The sequence below is a fragment of the Corvus kubaryi genome, unplaced genomic scaffold, assembly GCF_017639235.1.
Source record: "Corvus kubaryi isolate FWS band 111438036 unplaced genomic scaffold, C.kubaryi_AGA036_p1.0 37396, whole genome shotgun sequence".
Classification (NCBI taxonomy): Eukaryota; Metazoa; Chordata; class Aves; order Passeriformes; family Corvidae; genus Corvus; species Corvus kubaryi.
Window position 1 is genome coordinate 21,712,721 of NW_024581135.1, and position 8,976 is coordinate 21,721,696.

Below are 8,976 nucleotides of genomic sequence, written 5' to 3' on the forward strand. Positions count from 1 at the left end.
CTCTGCTTAATTGGATTTCCAAGATGTGCATAAATGTGGTGAGAATTACATCATGAACAAGTACTATGGATAGGATATAGTTGATGCTACCTATATTATCTTGGCAAAATCATATGATCTTAAACTTTGATGATGACATGCACGGCCTTTCTCTTGCAGCAGGTTCCAGGTGATGTTTAGAGCTAATAATATCAAAACTATTTATAATTGCAAAAGGGCCTTCTTTTTTTTTTTTTCATTTGCAGTTGCTCTGAATGCATTTTAACACTAGACTTTTTATGAGCTTTCTTATTGCTCATGTGCACACTTACTGGCATATCCCCTAAGCATAGACTCCTAATGTGAAATCAGCTAGTAACAAAATTATTAAAATACTAGGAAATTTCAAAATTGCTTGCACTTTTGCTCAGATATAAGAGCTACATACTCTTAAGTTACATTTTCTAAGAGTCCTGTGTAAGAAACACAATATGGTTTTGATTTCTTGTTTTATTAAGTGAAATGAACGGCTAATTAAAGAAATTCCAGGAAGTTTCTGCTTTCTGTCTGCTAGGGACAAGCCTCAAGTGTCAAAGGAGATAATACTGATGGCTATAAAACACCCAAGTGTGTTTATACTGGCTGTAAAATGCAGCTTATACCTTCTATTTAATTTTCATAATATTTTGTTTTATACCATGCTTAGAAATTCATATTAAGCATTAGTTGAAGTGGTGCTTGTATGTATTTGGAAAAAAGCTTGGTAATTGCAAATTAAAAAACAGAAGGCAAGCCACTGGCAAAGCAGTCAGGAATAAACTGTTATGACTATAATTTCCTCCACAAACACTAAAAACCAAGAACAAGCTAGCCATCAAAAAAAAAAAAAAATCTGCAAGATACTTCTAGTCCCATCTTTGAAAATGTCTTTAACCCTGAGTGATGATCTCCTACTTGAAGCCGTAAGCTGTGCCGCAGAACTGGCAGTGGCTCTGCATACAAGTAGTTGAGGCTTCTAGAACTACTGGCTCCACTTCTAGATCCCCTGGATGGATGTGAGGAATTTTTAAAGAAATTGAACCTTCTCATAACAATTCAGCAATTCTGAAGTGCTGTATAGAACCGACATACTCTTGGTGCAGTTATTGGATATTCTGATATCAGTCCCTCCAAGTAATTTCTACATTCTTAGAGAAGCCAGTGTATGTGTTACTGAAGCCAGTCAAAAATATAGTTTTTAATGAGGGTATTAGCCATCTTATGCAACCTGCTTCTCAGACAGAGTTGCACCTTCTAGAATATTTAGGGTTCTGGGAGCTAATGTCCATGATTTAGATCACATGAAACATCTAAGGGTATTTTAAGGCTCAGTAATGCACTTTACATGAACAAGGATGTGTGGGCCCTGGTAAGGCAAACTGTGTCAGATTTGAAGTTGAATTTTATGTAATAGTTTAGAAAAACAAGTAAGAAATTAAGTCTAGAAACATTCTGATAATTTCCTGCTCTATTCTACTTGCAATCAAGTTATCAAGGGCCTTTGTAGAATGAAATTTAATGACTTGAAGATGCTTCTAAGTCCAAGCCTCAAAGTGTTGAGATAGCAGAAGCACGGGATAACTAATTTGAAGTTCGAAAAATCTCTGATATTTCCACCAGGAAGACTTTTGAAGGAGAATATAGAACCTTCCAAACTGAGCAGGCAAGCACATGCACTACTGGTACCTCTCTGCTTTACTGCACAGCTAACTCTGTGAGCAGGCAGGTAATGGCAGCAGGGCACAAAATGCGAGGGAGAATAATGTTGGAAATATCTTTCCAGAACATCACTAGCTCTTCAGGATCGCAGGGAGATGACATTAACCAAAGCAACTTCAAAGAGCTGAAGGAGATTAAAGTTTTTCCTCTTAATGATTCTAAAGTGTCATCGAAGGGATCAATAGCTCTTCCTGTTAAACAAGCTGTTCAAAACAAGTATTCCTGAAGAGGAGATAAACCTGTCCTGGAAGTAATAGTGGGATTTAATTAGGATTTGAGATTTTTCACTATTCGTTAATTTATCTGCCAGTACCACAATGGTTTTAGTGAACTGTAAGTTTACAACAGTAAGATTCCTTATGAAAGGAGAAAATTACCTGATTCCTTCTGAGCCAAAATACATTATTTACTATGTGGCCCACGCAGAGAGAAATTTCTCTTTTCTGTGCCTGATGTCACTGTTTTTTTTTCCTGGGGGAGGAGGAAAGAAGGAAGGGAGGACAAAAGCATTATTTCCCGTTTCTTTAATAATAAAATAATTACATCCCATGGTGGTGCACATTTTGCTTATTGTTAACCAAGACATGTGGAAAACCCCTAAGCAAATCAGAACTAAATTAGACTAAGACTTGGCAGCTTTTCAGCTGTGCAAGCGGAAGTTTTATTTTAAACAAAATCAGAGATAACTGATGTTGAAACCTGACTTGCACATCACCACACCAAGCTCAGATCTGGAATTCAACCTCATGTATTCAATTGTAAAGTCATGCAATCCTCAATCAAGCAGATATGTAGGAAACTAATTCCTGGTTTATTCCAACACTCAGTTTCTAGTGGTTTTCTACACAGAGATGTGATACCAATGCTTTCAATGCCAACACAATGACTTCAGAATTCAGAGTTTATCTGCACCAACGAGTCACTGATAAGGGAGTACTTTCCAAAGAAGTTTGGTTTTGTTTTTTGTTTTTTTTCTTAAAGTCCAGTAAGTCAAGAAAATACATTTTGAAAAGACAAAACCGAGCAAAGCTCTTTGGCAAACCCTGTGCAATACTGCAGGAGCAGAGGGACCCAGACCCTCACCATTTCTGTGGGCATTGCAGCAACATTTCAACGGCCACTTTGCTGCTTGTTGTCAGAAAACAGCTTCTTTGGTCCTTCTTTGGAAAACTGCTCTCCTTTCTGCTCCCACGTGGATGCATTTTCATGACAAATGTGTCATAAACTGCTTTAGGAGAACAGGGGCCAAAAAAAATCCAATTAGTTTATTGTCTGAGTGTTTAAATCAAAAGCAATAATCCAGACTATAATGTTATATAGCATTAAAATAATTTCCTCCTTATAGCATATAACCATTAGCCATATAAAGACAAAAAATCCCCATAAAAACACTGGAAGTGACATTATCTGCATTCTGCCCAGTTCTTTGAAGGAATGAAAAACATTGTGTAGGCACTATATTCTATTTCACTTGTTTTTGAATGGAGCTAAACAGCTTCAAAAAAAGATGCAAAGTTCAGGTGGATCATTACTGATCAGTTATCCCTATTCTTACTCCTTTGTTTCAAGGTTTCATCACAGGGCCACTTGCTCTTAAAATTTCTTTACTGTGTGCACAACAGAATGCCTTTCTTCTGACTGTGGAGAATCATACCCTCCTTAAAGCATCCTGCTGCTCTGTAAACTTGAGAGTGAAGGGCAGATGCAGCTGCAACAGCTGCAATGCAAGACTGCAGTTGTTACTCAGAGAAAGCCACTATTCTAGCTTTAAGAAACTGTCCCAGATCCAGGGATTTCCTCATCTATTTTTAGCAAGCACAAGCAAGACAGATTTCTTGGTGCTTTTCAGTCTGCATTTGCTAATGCTCCCCAAACTCTTCTTGTTCTGCCTACCTAAACATGCTTCCATGACAATTTACTCCCACCTAAAGCAGCACTGCTCTAGTCCTGTTTCTGCTCCCTCCTGTTTCTCTGCAGCTGCACTGGCTGTTGGCCAATGCCAGTGTCTAGGAAAATAACCCGCAGCACTCCAGAGAGACAGACGAGTGCATGAGTGCTGCATCACAGCAACAGCAGCGACTGCAGAGCTGCCCAAACTCTCAGATGACCCTCTTAAAGACCTGTGCTGGTAGTGCCCTTGTTAATCAGACTCTTTAGTCTGCTGCAATTTACTTTAAATAGCATATAAAACAAGAGTAAAGGTTAAGGATTTCTTTAGCTAGGCACAAACTCCTTCCCAGCCCAGCAAACCGATGCCATGCCATCTTCATAGACTTCTACAGTGACGTCAGTGGGACAGATTAGATTTCTGCACCAGCCTGCAGAACACATCCCAGAGACCCGCAGTCTGATTACAGCCCTGGCAACTGCTGCTGCCAGCACCTTGCAATGGAATAGGGCAACATGGACCAGCAGATGGAGGAATTCAAACAGTGCATGGAAAAAGCAGACCCATAAACAACACCACAACCTCTATCACAATGAAGCACAAACCCATGGAAAGATGAAATGCTGCAGAGCTCTCCGCAGTCGGCTCCATGTGTAAAGCCAGATTATCTCCATCAGTGTGCTCATATCACATGCAGGCTCCTAGGCCCTGTTTACATTAATGAATATATTTAAATAGAACCATAAGGTTTTATTTTTATTATTTATTCTTGCTGTACAAATAAACTCTGTTATTCAACTCTAAAAGCCAGTTTACGGCAGTTACTTTTTCAGGAGTCTGTTCTAGAAGCCAAATTTTAGTGTTAATATTTTTTAGTTTATATTCTACTCTGAGGAGTCAAGTAGGCAAACTACGCCATGGAGATGCTTATAGCATTCCCTGGTAGTTCACTGGAAGAGCAGAAGAGATGGCTTCCCCTTAGCTCCTTGGAGAATGACAACCTAGAGGGAAAAGCCTCCAACCAGGAGAGACAGATGAGCAGTCAGTGAAGCAGAGGTGGCTTTCAGCTCTTTTCATACCACAATGGCCAGATTGTATTTTAGTATCAAGTAACAGTAAGGTGTGGCCTACCAACTAGGTATGAAATTTTACCCAGTGCTTGGCAGGGGAAACCTGCCTGACCTGCCTGAGGCCAGCTGCAGAGGCAGAAAGAGAGCTCCCAAGCAGCTGGGAAGCGTGTCGCCCCTGCCACCGCTGGTCCAGCTTGAGGGGACTGTACCTTCCCCCCAGCTCTTTATCTTCTTCTCTCAAGACCTTAATGTGCTGTAAAATGTAGAATACCAGGAAAAAAAATATGAAAACTTGATGTCAATATAAAAAAAGTATTTGCTCAAAATATCCAGCAGTTACCACTAGATGGCATTTTGTTCCTGAGAAATTACAAAACTCACAGGTTTGGGATTATTTGTTACACACAGCAGGAAACAGTACAAAATGGATTTACTTACCTCATTCAGTTAATAATTTATTATCCATTGTCTTGTATAAGCAAACCATGACTAACAGAAGGCATTTCATTTGCAGATTGATAAAGCCCGTTTATTTAACTATAGCTTGTGACTTTTCAACCCTCTGTTCAGTAGGTAGGGGTTTGAACTGCTGTCAGCACTTACCAAAATCTCTTCCACACTTTAAATGAAAGACAAATGTAAGCCAGGTCACAGACTTTGAGCATGCCATGACAATCTGCCAGAAATGCCTTGCTCCAGTAACTATATACAGTATTTCCTGTGTTATTTTTGGATAAACCCTTAACACAGATTGCAGTATAAAAAAGAGTTTCCATTCAGGGAGAGAGCTGTTACAATTTGCTTGTTATGAAAGAATACTTTAATAATATTCAATTATTAATATTACATTTTTCTGTGGTTCATTTAGTTTCAGCTTGTACAAGCTGTGATGATTTCCATTCTTAATCTTTGCAGGGTACAATGTATCATACCCAGAGGTGCAATGAAGCTCTACTGGGCACAACCTGGGGTGACATGTAGGTGGCATTGTTTAACACGACATTTTTTAGCACCTGTAAGCCTCTCAATGTCAGATTAAACCAAGCAGGAGTATTTCTCTTACTCTGCAGCAAAACAGGAGACTGTACATGATGATGTACAGCAAGTCTGTGCACTGCTCAAATTTTCTTTGACTAAATTATGCTTACTGACAGAAGCATTGATGATCATTAGGAGTGGCTAAATCAGATCCTGCTCTCATACCTGCTGGGAAAAGACTTATTATAGAAGGAATCTTACTTCACTAGGATAAAATTAATCCTCACCTCTTCATAAAATAGGCACAAGCTTCTTTGAAGTTGTTAATGTAGAAAAGCTTCTTTAAGTCAAATATTTTAAGAAATAGTGTGCTGCAACACTTTAAATGGCTTTATATAGTTTTAGTAAGTGTATACCTGCCCTTTCTTATAGTTTAAATTCAACTTAATACTATTCTCCAGCAACATAAACTGGACTAGAATAAATCACTAGACATTTCCAACTGGAAGTTTTCAACCTGTGAAAGTTTGTAACAATGTAACTCTGACAAAGTGGTGACATTTTCTTCAACAGACAAGACCTGTGGGATTTATGCACCCTCAGGAACATGCCCAAGTGCCTGACACATTATAAAGCGCAGTTCCATGAAGGTGGGGTGTGTGCCCTTATCCAATATGTGAAAACAACAACAAAACCTAAACTTGACGTGAAATTACAAGAGCAGTTAAAGATCATGAGTTTCTTTCTTGAAAGAAAAGGACTTTGCTAGACCTTTGTACCAAGGAAAAGTACAGAATTTATATAACAAACTGGTACTTACAATGTACGGGAAGCATCCAAGTCAGTACAATGTGTTTCCATCCCAAGAAGCCAATGCTGCGCCATACGTGACAAATAGAACCCTGCTGTCAACTCAAAACCAGCATTCCAGTTGTATGGTAACTGGGAACAGAACTCAAGGCTCTATGGCCAGCAACCTTCCTACACAGCATTCAAGAGAGTGCTGCATAATTTAGAGAAGGAGAAAGAGTAAAGTCCCATTAGAATCAGGACTCAGGTAAAGGATACAGGATAAAGAAATATTTTACATATTCACACATACATTGAAGTCATAAATTGTAAACTTAATAATAGCTTAAGAGTCATTAAATAGCAAAATGAGCAAGTGCTCAAAATGTTGTCATCCAGTGAAATGCACAGCATCTCCTCGGTATTTACAAGGATTATGTATTTTTTTCAGCAAAAATCATTAGCCCTCTACAGCAATTCTGCTGAAAAAAAAGGACAGAAAGCAAGAAAACTGAAGTATTAGCCTTTTGCTTGTTTTCAAATCATAGCCAGGCTGACTATAAAGTCTCTTGGCATTTTACAGGCAGCCAGAATGACTGTACTATACATTATATCACCTTTAAGAGTATCTTTCTCAATACAGCATTATGAATAACAGGATGTTTATACTACTTACCTCAAGTGAGATCAAAACATTCCCAACAATGCTGTAAACATTTGGAAGAAACATCTTCACAGAATGCATCTTTGTGGCAGAGGAAAGGGCTGCTATAACTGAGCAGTGAAATGCAGCACCTTCTTGGTGCAGACATTTTCCCCTTTGGTTTCATTTTCTCCATTTATTCAGGGCAGTTTATTTGTTTGCTGCTAAGGCAGAGGGCTCATTCTCTCCTTGCTCATCTCCTTTTTCTTTTGATTAGAATCCCAGATGTAGGACAGATATATTTTCCCATTTTCTTTTTAAATGTAAGCAAATTAGTAGGCTTTTTGAAATCACTCAGTTAATAAAATGCAGCAGCCCAGTCGTTTCTCAAAAGCAGTATTTTTGCCTCCCATAATGGTCTAGAACAAGTGATTCGGCTAAAAGGAGGGAAATACTATTCACCGACCGTGCCAGTACTAGCTTGCAGCAAAACAAGAGCAGAAACATTTTAGGCAGTAGAGAAAAAATAGACCTTAACTTCAGTCTTTCAGGTAGCTAAACAGCCATCAGATGGGCTTTCAGCACATTCCATCCACCTGGGCACAGATGGTGTTAAACAGAGCTGTAATAGCTCATGTTTGCACTTTGATATATTGAGATAGCCACAGGCAAGAGTGAGGTGAGGAAAACCTGGCTACCTGCAATCCCCTATTCCTCTGAAAGTATTTCCCTGGCAGGGCCCTCATTCCTGAAGCTCATCTCATCCCAGCCCTGACAGTCCTCCCTAAGCCAGAGTACTCTCCTTTAGGCTCATTAATTGCAAAGTGCAGTAGCACCAGGCCCTGCTACCCAAGGTTACAAACCCTGCCCCATCCTTACCCCACTCAGTTTGTGCTACTGGTATTAAAACCAAAGTAAAGTTCCTAGAAGCATGACTCCTTTTCTCTGCTTCAAGCTGTTCTGCACTTTCTATGCTTGTTATCATTTCGAGTCAGTCTATGCAGCTTAAGCTACTGTCTCTTTACCTATGGACTAAAAATAGTAATTGTCCTTGCATAATGATTTTACAACACTCTTCTGATTAACGATTCACTCCGGATTAAATTAAGTTACAGGTAGTTTATCTAAAAACTTAAGTACCTCCTCTCCTGTCCCTCCTCTTCCCCCAAAAATGAATAGGACAAAGTGCTTCTAGCACATCATTATACAAATAGTAATAGAAGAGGGATAAAGACTTTGAGCAAGGTTTAAAATACAGTAATTACAGAAACTGGATCAAGTTGTGTGTCTTACTGTTCTACTGACAGCCATGATTAGATGATAACTAACCCCACACCTGGGAAGTTAAAAACTTTTTTGGAGAGGGTTGCACTTTGCAGAGTTATGAAGCCATCAGCATACAACCTGCACTCATTAGTTGTGCACAGCATCTGTAATGAAATCTTTTGTAACATTAAGAAGTCCTTCCACACCTAAATATGTATTTTATAAGGTATCTTGGTTTAGGAAGATGTAAATATAAAGATAACATAAACTTCTTATATCTATTTTAGCTGAAGACAAGGTACAGAGTGTGCAGAAATTCCTTTTCTAACTTCTAGAAATGGAAATTTGCTATAGAGGGTTAACACAACCAAGGAGGGAGCAACATGAAAAAAGAAAGAATTCCACACTGAATATGTAAGCACTTTCTGGGGCTCATCACACAAAGAAAAATATTTTGAAGAGGAAGAAAGTAAAGAAAAAGAAAGGTCATGAGGTCATGATCCTACATTCCATAAAGGGGAGGAAAGAAAAAGAGAGAGAGAAAGAGAGAAAAGAGAGAAAAGAGAGAGAAAAGAGAGAGAAAAGAGAGAGAAAAGAGAGAGAAA

General features: G+C 38.8%; 1 long non-coding RNA gene across 1 annotated transcript; it reads right to left on the minus strand.

Moving 5' to 3' along the window:
• Positions 1-2,246: 2,246 nt before the first annotated feature.
• On the minus strand, positions 2,247-8,935 carry LOC121670698. The gene is made up of 2 exons (XR_006018216.1): positions 7,139-8,935; positions 2,247-6,676 (listed from the first exon to the last, which is right to left on the minus strand). It is a non-coding gene; the product is annotated as an uncharacterized LOC121670698 (long non-coding RNA).
• Positions 8,936-8,976: the final 41 nt, after the last annotated feature.